Genomic DNA, 15,753 nt, shown 5'->3' on the forward strand with positions numbered 1-15,753 from the left:
GTGAACAGAATGGGAGAAAACTTTTGCAAACTACGCATCTGACAAAGGTCTAATATCTAGCATCTATAAGGAACTTAAACAAATTTACAAAAGAAAAACCAAACAGCACCATTAAAAAGTGCGCAAAGAACATGAACAGATACTTCTCAAAAGAAGACATACATGTGGCCAACAATCACATGAAAAAGTTCAACATCACTGATCGTTAGAAAAATACAAATCAAAACCATAATAAGATACCAACTCACAACAGTCAGAAAGGCTATTATTAAAAAGTCAAATAATAACAGATGCTGGCAAGGTTGCAAAGAAAAAAGAATGCATTGGTGGGGATGAAAATTATTTCAACCATTGAGGAAGATAATGTGGTGACTCCTCAAAGACCTAAAAACAGAAACACCATTCAACCCAGCAATCCCATTACTGGGTATATAACCAAAGGAATAGAAATCATTCTATTATAAAGGCACATGCATTTATTGCAGCACTATTGACAATAGCAAAGACATAGAATCAACCTAAATGCCCATTAATGGTAGACTGAATAAAGAAAATGTGATACATATACACCGTGGAATATTATGCAGCCATAAAAAAAGAACAAGATCATGTCATTTGCAAGAACATGGATGGAGCTGGAGGCCATTATCCTTCACAAACAAACTCAGGAACAGAAAAACAAATATTGTGTGTTCTCACTTATAATTGGGAGATAAATGATGAGAACACATGGGGAATGACATATGCTGGGTCCTATTGGAGGATGAAAGATAGGAAGAGGGAAAGGATCAGAAAAAAATAATTAATGGGTACTAGGTTTAATGCCTGGGTGATAAAATAATCTGTACCACAAACTGCTGTGACATGAGTTTACTTATAAAACAAACCTGCACATGTACCACTAAACTTAAAGTTATTGTTATTATTTTTTAAATACTTGGGTTTGAATACTGGCTCTGCTGTTTTCTGGCTATATGGCCTTGGCCATGCTATTTGATGCCTATTTTCTTCCCTTCACAATCTTCGCTTCCTGAAAAACAGAGATCCTGCCTACCTTGTAGAGTTGTAAGCTTTGCAAAATATGTACATGAAAGCAATTTGTATAATGCACTCTTAAAATAAAAATCACATTACAATATTTTGAAATGTGATTGTATTTGCTAATGTAACCTGATTTTCTTTAGACTACCAGCCAGTGAGGTACAACTTCTTCTTTCACCAAGTGTCTATGGACTGGAGTTGTTTTATGTAAGTAATCTCTCTTCCCCCTCTTCTAATCAAATTCCTTTGGTTAGAGTTGATGGGTACAACTGTTTTTGGGGTATCTATGGAATTCATTTATACAGGTTCCAAATTTCATGAACAGTTTTCTATTTCTTTTTTAAAACAAAAATTTCCTATTCAGACCTAAATTAAAAAGAATTGATTCCATGAAAAACAAATCAAGGAGATTTTATTACACATCAATGTAATAAAATTGAGAAAGCCATTTACTCTTAGGAAAGCATTTTATGTGCCTGGAAGAAACATTTTGATGACGATAAGTGAGATCAATTGGAATGAGGGCGGGTTTCGAAGGCCTATTCAAATATCAGATGACTGTCACTCTATTGCCCACTTTTTTTTTTTTTTTTTTTTTTTTCCGAGACGGAGTCTCACTCTGTCGCCTAGGCTGGAGTGCAGTGGCGCCATCTCGGCTCACTGCAAGCTCTGCCTCCCAGGTTCACGCCATTTTCCTGCCTCAGCCTCCCGAGTAGCTGGAACTACAGGCACCCACCGCCACACCTGACTTTTTTTGTATTTTTAGTAGCGACGGCGTTTTGTCACGTTAGCCAGAATGGTCTCGATATCCTGACCTCATGATCCACCCTCCTCGGCTTCCCAAAGTGCTGGGATTACAGGCATGAGCCACCACACCTGGCCTCTACTGCCTTTTTAGAAAGGTAGGTGGGTCTAGGTGGTCAGACGTTTTCTGTTTTCGTCAGTCTCAAGACAAAGGTAAGTGTGTGAAACTAGGAGCTCTTCCTTATAAGAGCAGTTAAAAAATATGAAGGGGTGGAGGTGGTATCTAGGAAGAAGGAAAGAAGAAATGGGGGGAAAACGCCTTTGGCCACATAGAGGCTTCTGATTTAATATAAATCAGAAGTGGTTAAGAGATGTATTTACTAAATTTGTTTGCATAGGATATACCATGTAAAATCTTTCTCACATCTTCCCTGTGGGATCTTCAGTACAAGTCTGTATTACCCTCAATGCTTTGGAGTGAACTAATTCTTCTTACCGGACACAAAGAAATGCTGAATTCTGCAATTCTACAGGGAACAAAGAAAATAGGACAGAGCCAGAGGAATAAGGGAAAGTCAGCCTGTGGATTATACCTATAAATTGCAATCAATATGAGGTTGAGGAATTTTATGCAAATGTTAAAAATTACATTTTTGGAGAATTTTTAACAATATGAGAAATGATTTGTACAAAATAAATTTAAAGAACAAGGTTTAAATTGTACATATTCTATGATCTTAATTATGTAAAAATTACAGAAAAGACTAGAAAGATATGTACAAGAATGTTCACAGTGATTGACTCAAGATGGTGAAATTATGATTACTTTTTCCTAATGCTTTATGCTTTTATGTACTTTCCAAGCTCTATACAATGAACATCTCTTACTTGAAAATCAGGTTTCTCAAAAATCCCTTTTGATCTATAGAAATGTTTGGTCCTATTTTCACTCTCAATCATGTCTCTACTGAAATCTGAGGGAACCACAGTGGCCCGGGAGAAAGAAAGGGTGAGATAGAAGTTGAGAAGCCCTAATTCTGCTGGAGTTGATGGTTCTAAGGTACAAATAACCTGTTCAAGAATATAAGACAGAGAGGGTACTGCCCTCAGATAACTAGGGCTGGCTGTGCACCTGTGGGGCCCAGTACAGGGAGTGGTTGGAAACTCAGGTGGATGGTGATTACAGGTAACCAGTAGATGCAGAGTAAGACCATGGACAGTGCTTATGGGTCTTGGCAGTGACTCCTTTCTTCCCAAAGAAGTAGTTTTATTTTGAATAATTTCAACTTTTATTTTAGATTCAGGTGGCACATCTGCAGGTTTGTTACATAGTTATATTGTGTGATGCTCAGGTTTGAGGTATAATTGATTCCAGCTAGTGAGTATAGTACCCAAGAGTTAGTTTTTTGGGGTTTTTGTTTTTTGGCTTTTTGGTTTTTTTGAGACAGAGTCTTGCTCTGTCACCCAAGCTGGAGTACAGTTGCGCAGTCTCAGCTCACTGCAACCTCCGCCTCACAGGTTCAAGCTGATTTTCCTGCCTCAGTCTCCCGAGTAGCTGAGATTACAGGAACATGCCACTACACCCAGCTGATTTTTTGTATTTTTGGTAGAGACCAGGTTTCACCATGTTGGCCAGGCTGGTCTCAAACTCCTGAACTCAAGTGATCTGCCCACCTCAGCCTCCCAAAGTGCTGGGATTACAGACATGAGCCACCGCACCTGGCCAATAGTTTTTTAGCCTTCCCTCTCATCCCCTCTAGTAGTCCTAGAGTCTATTTTTCCCATCTTTATGTCCATATGTACTCAATGTTTAGCTCCTGCTTACAAATGATAATATGCAGTATTTGACTTTTTGTTCCTGGGTTAATTTACACAGGATAAGGGCCTCCAGCTGCATCCATGTTGCTTCAAAGGACATGATTTGGTTCTTTTTCATGGCTGCATAATATTCCGTAGTGTATATGTACCATATTTTCTTTATTCAGTCCACCATTCATGGGCATGTAGGTGGATTCCATATCTTTGCAATTGTGAATAGTGCTGTGATGAACATATCAGTGTATGTGTCATTTTGGTAGAATGATTTATGTTCTTCTGGATATACACCCAGTAATGAGATTCCTGTGTTGAATGGTAGTTCTATTTTCAGTTCTTTGAGACATCTTCAAACTGTTTGCCACAGTGGCTGGACTAATTTACATTTCCATCAATAGTGTATAACCATTCCCTTTTCTCTGAAGTTTTGCCAGCATCTTTTATGTTTTGACTTTTGAATAATAGACATCCTGACTGTTGTGGGATGGTATCTCATTGTGGTTTTGATTTGCATTTCTCCAGTAATTAATAATGTGGAACATTTTTGCATGTTTTTTGGCCACCTATATGTCTTCTTTTGAGAAGTGTTTGTTCATGTCTTTTGCCCACTTTTTAATGGGGTTGTTTTTTGCTTGTTCAGTTGTTTAAGTTCCTTATAGATTCTGGATATTAGACCTTTATTGGATGCATGGTTGCGAATATTTTCTCCCATTGTGTAGTTTGTCTGTTTACTCTGTTGAGAGTTTCCTTTGCTGTGCAGGAGCTCTTTAGTTTAACTAGGTCACACTTGTCAATTTTTGTTTTTGTTATAATAGCTCCTGAGAACTTAGTCATAAATTCTTTCCCAAGGCCTATGTCCAAAATGCTATTTCCTAGGTTTTCTTCTGAGATTCTTATAGTTCAAAGTCTTACATTTAAATCTTTAATCCATCTTGAGTTAATTTTTGTATAACGTATAAGGAAGGGGTTCAGTTTTAATCTTCTGCATATGCCCAGCTAGTTATCTCAGCATTATTTATTGAATAGGGAGACCTTTCAGCATTGCTTATTTTTGTTGACACTGTCAAAGATCAGATGGTTGTAGGTGTGCAGCTTTATTTCTGGGTTCTCTATTCTGTTCCATTGGTTTGTGGGTTTGTTTTCGTACCAGTACCATGCTATTTTGGTTACTGTGGTCTTATACTATCATCTGAATTTGGGTAATGTGATACTTCCCGCTTTGTTCTTTTTGCTTAGAATTGCTTTGGGTATTTGGGCTCTTTTTTGGTTCCACATGAATTTCAGAATAGTATTTTCTTGTTCTGCAAATAATGACATTGGTAGTTTGATAGGAATAGTATTGAATCTGTAATTGCTTTGGGAAGTATGGCCATTTTAACAATATTGATTCTTCCAGCTTATGAGTATGGAATATTTTTCCATTTGTTTGTATTGTGTATGATTTCCTTCAGCTTTGTAGTTCTCCTTGTAGAAATCTTTCACCTCCTTGGTTAGATGTATTCCTAGGTCTTTTTTTCTTTTTATAGTTTTTGAAAATGGAAATGTGTTCTTGATTTGGCTCTCAGCTTGAACATTATTTGTGTATAGAAATGCTACTGATTTGTGTTTTTTTTAAATCCCCCAAAGCATTCCTGAAAAATGCTACTAATTTTCTGTACATTGATGTTGTATCCTGAAACTTTACTGAAGTCATTTATTAGTTTTACAAGCCTTTAGATGGAGTCTTTAGGGTTTTCTAGGTATAGAATTATATCATCAGTGAAGAGAGATAATTCAACTTCTTCTTTTCCTATTTGGATGCTTTTATTTCTTTCTCTTGCTTGATTGCTCTGGCTAGGAATTCCAGTACTATATTGAATAGGAGGAGTGAGAGTGGGCATCCTTGTCTTATTCCTGTTCTTAAGAGGAATGCTTTCAGCTTTTGCCTGTTCAGTATGGTGTTGGCTGTGGGTTTGTCATAGATGGCTTTTATTATTTTGAGGCATGTTCCTTCGATGCCTGGTTTGTTGAGGGTTTTTATCATGAAGGAATTTTGGATTTTATACAAAACTTTTTCCACAGCTGAGATGATCATATGGTTTTTGTTTTTAATTCTGTTTATGTGGTGAATCACATTTATTGATTTGCATATGTTAAACTAACCTTGCATCCCATGAATAGAACCTACTTAACCGTGATGAATTAACTTTTTGATGTGTTGCTAGATTTGGTCTGCTAGTATTTTGTTGAGGAGTTTGCATCTATATTCATGAGGACTATTGGCCTGTAGTTTTCTTTCCTCATTGTGTCTTTGATCCAGCAGTGACTCTTGATGGAGACTTGTGAAAGTTGTGCTTTCTTGCTCTAGAGATTATTACTCACTCCATGCAAGGAAGTAAGAAATCGTATTAAAGAAAGGCACTTCAGTGAATCTATGATTTGGGTGGTACTGCTGGGAGCACTTGAGGTGGTGGATAGAGGGGGGCATGGAGTATGAACCACACATATTTTTGTGGGGAAGGAGTACGGTGGAGCATAATAAACAGCAGGAGTCTCATGGGTCAAGGCTATACTAAGCCAGCCTTGCAACTAGCCACTTCCGAAGGGAAGCCAGTGAGCCATACAAGGCAATACAGATAACACAGAATGGAGGATGCTTTCATCAAATATCCCGTATATTACTCCTGACAGATGAGAGGGTTGCTAGAACGAAACAGAAGGCAAGCCTGGAGGTAAGTCGAGGACCATCAATATCTGCTGTCAAGGCCCCCCTTTGTGAGCCTTCATCTGGTGTGCTCTCACTTCAGAGAGGCAAACAACATAATTTTTCTTGCTGGTGGTGTCTCAGTGGCTGAGTCAGTGGCAAAGCTGCCAGCGCTACGTAACCACTCCAGATCAGGATGGTGGAGGTGGACATGTTGCACATTAAGCACACACTCCATCGTCTGTCTACTGGCTCTAAAGACAAAGAGCATGAGCTTCTGCAGAAACTCTCTGTGTGTGTGTGTAGATATGTACGTGTAGATGTGTCAGAGTGTGTGAGTATATATGTGCCTATCAGAGGAAATGTGTTAGAGTGTGTGGACCTGAATGTTTCCATCATAAGCATTCCCACATAACTTAGATAACTCTACCAGGCCTGAAGGCTCTGTCCCCTGGCCACATAGGAATGAAGGCCAATGGTTTTGGCATGCAGGATTCCAGCCCAGGCAGACACCAGAGCCAAGCAGCACCCTTAGTGATACAGGCCAGGAGACAGCTATGGATTTATTCATTCTCCTCACAGGGATGAATTACCCTGGGACAATCTGGACAATTGTTTAGTGTCCCGGTGTCTTAGTCCGTTTATGTTGCTATTGATATAAAGGAAAACCTGAGGCTGGGTAATTTACAAAGAAAAGAGATTTATTTGGCTCATGGTTCTACAGGCCATATAACAAGGAGCGTGGCAGCAGCATCTGCTTCCGGTGAGGGCCTCAGGCTGCTTTCATTCATGGCAGAAGGCGAAGTAGAGCTGGCATATGCAGAGATAAAGTGGCAAGACAGGAAGCAAGAGAGGGGTGTGGTGCCAGTCTCTTTTTAACAACCAGCTCTCATGGGAGCTAAAACAGTGAGAACTCAGCCAACACGCCCCCTACCCTCTGACTCAGGGAGGTATTATCTACTCATGAGGGGTCCACCCAAGACCCAACCAGCTCATGACCCAAACGCCTCCCATGAAGCCCACCTCAACATTGGGAATCAGATTTCAACATGAGATTTGGAGGGGACAAACAAACCCACCTGTAGCATCTGGGAAGGAAATCACACTTTGCCGATACTGGGCCTGGGGCTTTCCCCGTGTGCACTGCCACGTCAGGCTTTGGGGACTCCAACCTGCACTAAATCTTAGAGAGTAAGACACTCTTTCTCCCCCAAGATCACCCCTACCCCAATTTCCACCTTTATCCTTGCCTCCTCCTCTAGTATTTCCTCCCTCTCCATCTCTAACCACCATTATCACCCTTGTACCTCCTCCTTCATCTCTACCTTCATCTCCAACCACCATTACCACCACTACCTTCATCACTGACCATCATTACCTCCTCTGCCAACATTGCTTCCACCACTGGCCTTACTACTTCCACTACCACCATCATTGCCACCTCTACCTCCACTACCACCTCCCACTGTCCTCCCTTACCACCATCACTGCCAATTCTACCACTACAACCACCAACACCATCATGGCCACCACCCCCTCATTATTGTAATTATTGTCATTCTCATCTCCATCGTCACCTCTACCTCCATCAGACCACCATCACTGCCACCATCACTACTGTTACCAATCCCACATCACCTTCATCATGACCACTGCCACCACATAATTCTGGGTGTTTGCCGTGTAAGCCTGTGCTTTGTGGGGGTCAAATCTCACTTGTTATGATTTTTTTTTTTTTTTTTTTTTGAGACAGTTTCTGTCTTGTTGCCCAGGCTGGAGTGCAATGGCGTGATCTCAGCTCACTGCAACCTCTGCCTCCTGGGTTCAAGCAATTCTCCTGCCTCAGCCTATCCAGTAGCTGAAATTACAGGTACCCACCACCATGTCTAGTTAATTGTTTGTATTTTTAGTAAAGGCAGGGTTTCACCATGTTGGCCAGGCTGGTCTCGAACTCGTGACCTCAGGTGATCCGCCTGCCTTGGCCTCCCAAAGTGCTGGGATTACAGGCATGACACACCACGCCCAGCCACTTGTTACTATTTCTTATAACAATTCCTCCCTTCATAAAAATCCTTTACAATCTATAAATCTCCAAGCACAAACTAGCAAACTGTTTACTTTAGGTAATGTAACTTTAATCCATGAATTGGGAATTTGAATTAAATGACCTACACATTTTCCTCCTGCTCCAAGAATTTTCGGCCTTTCTATGAGAATTTCTGACAGACTTAGATTAAGAGTCTGTAGAAGGGGATAAGGCATAATGACCCCCTGTGCACAAGCAAGCAACTCCAACTCACAACATTCAGCATTGCCTTATAAGCCAGCGATGTGTCCCAGGAATCCTGGCTTGTGGCAAAGCTTGGGAGATGTATGACATACAGGAGGAGTCATCATGGAGAATTACAGAAAACTGCTGTTAAAGCCTTTTAGGCTACTTACTTGGCTGAATTATCTTAGGCAAGTCACTTTTATCCCCCTCAGCTTCAGTTCTCTCTACCTGTAAATGGGGACAGTTTTGCCCACTTTCTAGTGTTCCTGAGAGGATTAAAAGAAAAGACAATATGTGAAAATGTGTGATGCAAGTCCTGGAACACAAGGGGTGTTGGTTCCTTCCCTCTTCTCTCCCACTGCTCTGAGACCCTGCAGCCTGCTGGGGGAACACCATTCTCGATCTAATCCTCTGAGACAGTGGGCTTCCTGTTCTCTGTTCTATCTCAAATGGCTCTAAAGAAAGAACACAGTGATCCTGTAAAATGTCACTGAATCAGAAGCTCTGCAGCTTTGCCAACAATCTGGGGGAGAGGACTCCAGAGCGGCTTCACAGGGAGAGTGAGAGGACACAGTCCTGGGACTGGATTCTGGGATGGGGATGGATCCCAAGTCTTTCATTTTTTTCTGTTTCTGTGGTATGGGAATGTACACACCACATCCACAGGCCAATCTCATTGTTGGGCAGAGGACAGGGGCAAGCAGGGAATGGGAACAGGACCCCCAGAAGCTCAGAACGGTGCCTCTGAGCCTTGATTGGTTCATGGCCCACATTTGAATGACACTGCCTGGGCAGTGGCTTCTGCGCAGCTCTCAGCCTCAGAGCATACAGATGAGCGGACTGTCAGACTCCCTGCTGCCTGTCCACTCAGTCCACTCAGCGGATTTTCTCGCTCTGCTTCTCTCCCTCTGTGTGAGGGTCTCTCCAGCTTTTAGCCCATGCCTCTCTCCCTCCCATTGGCCTCAGCAAGGCTGGCACACTGGCAGGCCACAAGGCCACAGAAGTATGGGCTGGGGCTAAGGAGCCATTTAGAGACAATGACTTCAAGACGATGGCCTCCCCTCTAGCCTAGCTGTTAGCACTGTCCCGGAAAGCCCAGAATCAGCTCCCAGAATTACAGTCAGGGAGCTAGCCGGGTCTGCTTGTGAGGAACCTTCCTATTTCCTTTTTAGCACAAAAGACCCCACAAAGGTAATAAATTACGACCAAACCCTGGGGTTCATGTGTTGCAATCCACTGGCAGTAGAAACATCACTGATATCCTGAGTCCTGGATTTGATCCCTATTCTACTACTTACAAACTAGATGACTTTGGGCATGTTGCTTATCCTCTTTCTTCATGCCTTGCTATCTTCATCTGTAAGATAGGAATAAATAATGACACCTGTTTCACAGGGTTGTTGTGAAGTTAAATGAGACTTACTTCCTGGCATGTGAAGATTTTCCAGTGTTCTTCAAATGTTAGCTAATGCTTTTCTTACTACAACTACCTCCACCACAGCAACCATCACTGTCATTATCAGCCAAGCTTGTTAGAAGAGCTAACCCCAAACCCCAAAGTTAGAATCACCCTTAGTTACCATTTCATTAGCACCTACTGTGTAAACACTGCTGGGTGCCGTTGTTGACATTAACTCTTCTAAGCCTCAAAATTAGCCTGTGTAGTGGGCCCTATAATTTCCCAACCTTTTGTAGATGAGAAACCTCAGTGATAACAGAGGTTTTCTAAGGTCCCAAGGAAAATGAGGGTAAGGAAGAGGATTTTATATACTCTTGATCTGAGCATTCTCTAGTTATTTATGCCTTGCTTCATTCCAAAGAGGAGTTGAGGGCATATACAAGTCATCTGTGTGCCAAGCAGCAGTGTGCCCTAGAAAGTACAAAAGCACCAAAATTGAGGACAGCTGGGTGGAAATCCCAGTTCTATCACTTACTAGCCAAGTGCCTTGAGTATGTAAACAAAACCTCTGTAATTTTCAGTTTCTGTTACCCATGGATTAGCTATGCAAACTGAAAGGTACTCATTATTATGCCCATTTTTCTGATAAGTGACTTAATATTCAGAGATGTCGAAACTTTACAAAGTTTACAAAGCTATTAGATACGTAAAGAATAGACGTGGATACTGGCCCCAGGTTGATCTGATTTCAAATTCCAAAGCTCTTCCTGTGATTCTGGGTTGTCTGAATGGTGCCCTTCCCAAGTACAGAGCTGGGGTTTCACGCAGTGTAATGCTTCCTGTTATGTTGTGGTACTGTTGTTTTTCTAGGGGCATTACCCTTAGGGAAAAACAAAACAGGTCAATAGACATTCTGACTCCTCCATTTGCTCTTGTCCCTCCCAAATGACTCAATTCCTTTTTTCAAGAATGATTAAAAATACCTCCTTCAAAATGTGAGGTGGGAGAGAGTTATCACTAGGAAACGTATCTGAGTCATGAGCTACCAAATTATGTTAGCAGCGGCGAATCCATACAGGTCTGCAGCAACCTCAATTCTTGCTTCCTCACAAGAAAGAATTCAACGGAGGGGCACAGGGCAGAGTGAGAGACCAAGGCAAGTTTTAGGACAGAAGTGAAAGTTCATTAAAAAGCTTTAGAGCAGGAACAAAAGGGAGTAAAGCACACTTGGAAGAGGGTCAAGCCGGCGACTTGAGAGATCAAGTGCACAGTGACCTTTGACTTGGGACTTTAGATGTTGGCATGCTTCCAGAGTTTGCATCTCTCCTCCCCTGATTCTTCCCTTAGGGTGGGCTCTCTGCATGCACAGTGGCCTGCTATCACTTGGAAGGCGCTGCATGTGCAGCGTGTTTACTGGAGTAGCACGCATGCTCACTTGGGGCCTTCTTCCCTTACCAGTTCAATGTTCCTAGAAGGTCACACACCAGTTAAACTCCGCCATGTTGCCTCTTAATGTACATGCTTGAGCCCAAGTCTTGAGATCTTATTGGGAAGATGCTGATCACCAGTTTCAGTTTTTTTCCACCTATCAGGAGACTCCCTTTCTCTGGCACTGGCTGTGACCAATTATTATTTTAGAGGGACAGCTTAACACCACCTGACCATCACCTGATGGTTGCCTGACATTTCTGGTGGAGGGTGCTACTCTCCTGCCCTGCTCATGTCTGACTAGCTACCTACTGTAACAAGAGGATGGGCTAGAGGAAAGGGAGGCAGCCCAGATTATAGCTTGAGTTACTGGTTTGCATTCCCTTCACCCTGTGTTCCACGTATCATTGCGTCCTGGCATCTGCCCCAGCACATCATGAAAAAATACCCACCCAAGGTTATCAGTGATCTCTTGGTGGTCAATCTCACGGGCCTTTAAAACACTTCCATCATTCAGTCAAATACATACTAACAACATGCTGTGCAAATGCATTGTGCTGAGTGACTCAAGGATTACAAGGGTGCCAGACCTCAAAAAGATTGCACTCTATGGGGGAGAATGACAAGAAAAAACATAACTAGAATACAAAGGAGAGTAAGAAACGCAGAACTACAGACAGCTGTGAGGGTTGTCCTCACCACTCACCTCTCTCAACCTCCTTCTCCTCACACTACTCGTCTTTTCTGTGTGCTCTTTCCATTCCCATGAATGAAACTACCTCCCTGACAACCACACACCATGCAGCATTTCAGCCCAGACCCCTCTTCCTTAATTGAGTTCTAATCGTTTAGTTGCCACTTTGATAGCTACAAAGGTTAATTTTACGTATCAGCTTGACAGGGCTAAGGGATGCCCAGATAGCAGGGCAAACGTTACTTCTGGGTGTGTCTGAGAGGGTGTTTCTCAAAGAGATTAGCACTGGAATCAGTAGACTCAGTATGGAAGATCACCCTCACCAATGTGGGTGGGTGCCATCTAATTTGTTGACAGCCTGTATAGAACAAACAGGAGGAGAAAGAGAAAATTCTCTCTCTCTTTTCCTGAGCTGGGATATCCATTTTCTCCTGCCCCTGACATCAAAGCTCCTAGCTCTTAAGCCTTTAGACTACATCTGCAGGTATCAATGGCTTTCCTGGTTTGCCAGCTTGTGGATAGCAGATTGTGGGACTCCTCAACCTCCACAACGGTGTGAACCAATTCCTTTAATATATCAATCAGTCTATCTATCCATCCATCCTTCTGTCAGCTCTGTTTCTCTGGAGAACTCTGACTAACACAATGGCCTTCAAAACCAACGTGTTCAAAGCTATACTCTCCATCTTCCTGCCACTAGCAACACCTTCTAGGTGAAAGGTGGCATTGTTCACCAGTTGCCCAAACAAGAAGTTTGCTCTTCCCCCTAACACCTTTCTCTCCCTCATCCCCCAAATTTAATCAGTCTCCAAAATTCTTTCAACTCTTTCTGCTGGATATTCCTCGAGCACATCTGCCTTCTCATCTCTGCAGTCACTTGATCTAGCTCCAGTCAGCCTTTCTCTGGATTGTTCAATGAGTCCCCCAGGTGAGCTCCTTGCCTCCACTTCCACCCATCTCTGATCAGCTGTTCACACTTCATCAGAGTACTCTTTCTAAAAGCAAAAAATCTGAACTCATGCTTTCCATGCTTAAAATCCCCATTGCCTTCAGCATAAAAATCAAGACTCCTTAGCCTGACTCACAGGGCTTTTCAAGGCCTAACCTCAGTCTCATCTCTCCTCCCTCTCCTTCTCCCATTCTGCATCACATCGTGGTTTATCATTAGGGTGACTGAATAGCTTTTTCATCCAAATTAGGATACTTATGAGAGAGAAAGGAGTCCCAGTCCTAATTATGCTGGGATAGACTGGGATTCTCCGTGGCAAACTGGGATGTATGGTCATCCAATCCATATGGCCATACCAGCACGCAAATTCGTAAGTTCGTCCCTCTCTTCCCAGAGCTAACTGGCAATTTCTCTCTGTGTCTCTTGGCTTAGGTTTTCAGAGCAGGAGGATCCTTTTGTCCCAGCTCATCTTTTCAAGGCAAGCCCAAGTTATAGCCACTGGCCAACCTCTAGGTTCATTGGCCATCTTTGTGTCAGGTGATCAAATGGGCCAGTCAGGGTGTCAGCATGTGGGCTACCACATGGCATAGGACATGGGTACTCGAATGTTCATGGCCACTCACTGAGGTAAGGCCTCTGGGTGGGGACTCCCTTAGAATGTAGAGTATGGAGTAGACTAGAAGGTACTCTGAGTTATCTCTAGAGTATTAGTAATGCAGCAAATGTTTGTGGAATGAGTGGACAAATGAATTTTAATCTTCTGTTTTTTTCTTTTTTTTCTTTTTTTTTTTTAAAAAGGGAGTCTCACTCTGTCACCCAGGCTAGAGTGCAGTGCTGTGATCTCGGTTCACTGAGCCCTCCGCCTCTGGGTTCAAGTAATTCTCCTGCCTCAGCCTCCCGAGTAGCTGGGATTACAGGTGAGTGCAACCACACCCGGCTAATTTTTGTATTTTTAGTAGAGAAAGAGTTTCTCTTTGTTGGCCACGCTGGTCTGGAACTCTTGACCTCAGGTGATCTGCCTACCTTGGCCTCTCAAAATACTGGGACCACAGGTGTGAGCCACCGTGCCCGGCCAATCTTCTACTTTTAAATCATTCCCCTCCCCCCCACACCACCTCGATATCTCTCCCGGTCACTCGTTCTCTCTCTAGCACTGACATTTTTCATGCTAAAACCATAATTTCAAAAGCCCCAGAGCCAATTGAATATCAGGCAGGCACTTACCCTGGCCAAAAAAGAAACAGACAGGGTCGGTGTTGGAGGATGGGTCTTGAAGGCAATATAGGGCAACGATGAATAGCAAGGCTTTGCAGGTTCAAATCCCAGCGCCACCACTTAGTAACTGAGTAACTTTGAGCAAATTGCCTAACTTTTCTCACTCTTGGTTTCCTTCTATGATAAATGAAATAAGACTCATCCTAAGGGACTTATTCAAAGATTAAGTAAGATAAAGTATGAAATTAATGTCATGATATTCAGTAGCCACCATTATTATTATTACTACCGGGCGAGGAGAGGTTCAGCCCAACGTGACATACTTAGGCATTCTGTAAGGGCCTATTGATCACATCCTGTGCACTCTAAAACAAAACCTACAAAAAACTTTTCCCAAATAAATAGGCAGCCTGGCTGACTCTGAGTAAATCACATGAGGGAATCACATGAAAAATGTATTGTATTCTGCTAGAAGCAGCAGGAGAAACTCTTTATCATCTCTGACCATTATAACTTTTTTCTTTTCTTGAGCCAAGATGTATTTCCCTCTAACTTTTGGCTTGTTGTCTCTGATTCTATCTCTTGGGTCCTTCAAGGGAGTTCCATGGAACTTCCTTCCAGCCCCATGGAATCAGCTGGAGCTTCTGTGATCTTCTCCTCCACATAGGCCACAGATGGCTGGTCCTAGAGTGAGCACTTCAGTCATGTCAATCAAATTCCTTCCCTGGGATTTTAAAAGTCAGAACCAAGACAATATATCATTGTTTTTTGCCATCTACAGAAAGTTGGTCTGGAGGGTGAGAGGATGAGGCTGAAGTTCAGAAAGAAGCAGAGATAAGATTGGGCTTAGGAGGAGAGGGGAGGGGGAGATACAGAACTGATGACATGCGATCCCTGGTTCCAGTTGTTCATGAAATCCATTCATTTCCCTGTTCTTTCTGCAGCTTGGTAATTCAGAGATTTGGGTTCACTTTCTGCTGTTTCTTCTTAATAGAGTTTTGGCTAACATGGAACCACAATGGATTCGTCAGACCTTTCTTCCCCAGAATCCCCATCAGATGTTAGAAGACAGCTCTATGTCCTCTGCCCGTGAGTCCTGCTCCTCAGCATGGTCCACTTAACTCTAGCATTTAGAGGGGGCTCATCGGGGCCACATAGAACTTTGCCTTTGTTTCAGTGTTGGATTTATCTTAAAGGCTTTGTATGAACAAATGATTTCGTGGTTTAAAGATATTTGAAAATAATTGCCTTGATTTTAAACTATTTGAGGCAGAGCCCATCACTGTATTTTCAGTGTTTAAAATATTGCGGCGCACAGCAGAATCAATAAATGTTAGATAAATGAATGTATTCATTGGGTTCAGCTTCCTTCAATACCTTGGCTGTTCTTTGAACACACTGGCCTGTAAGTCCCCTGGAGCTGTCCTTATCCACCCTTTAAAAAATCTCCTCTCTTCCTTGGGAATATTTGCTTGGAGGTAATAGACCTGGACCAGACATCAGCAAGGTCCCA

General features: G+C 42.5%; 1 long non-coding RNA gene across 1 annotated transcript in view; it reads right to left on the minus strand.

Annotated features, from left to right (window-relative positions):
- The window catches only part of LOC140713462 (uncharacterized), a 52,685-nt gene that overhangs the window by 24,081 nt on the left and 12,851 nt on the right, over nucleotides 1–15,753 (minus strand). The gene's annotated exons all lie outside the window — the stretch shown is intronic.

The sequence above is a fragment of the Chlorocebus sabaeus genome, chromosome 15 (assembly GCF_047675955.1).
Source record: "Chlorocebus sabaeus isolate Y175 chromosome 15, mChlSab1.0.hap1, whole genome shotgun sequence".
NCBI classification, from domain to species: Eukaryota; Metazoa; Chordata; class Mammalia; order Primates; family Cercopithecidae; genus Chlorocebus; species Chlorocebus sabaeus.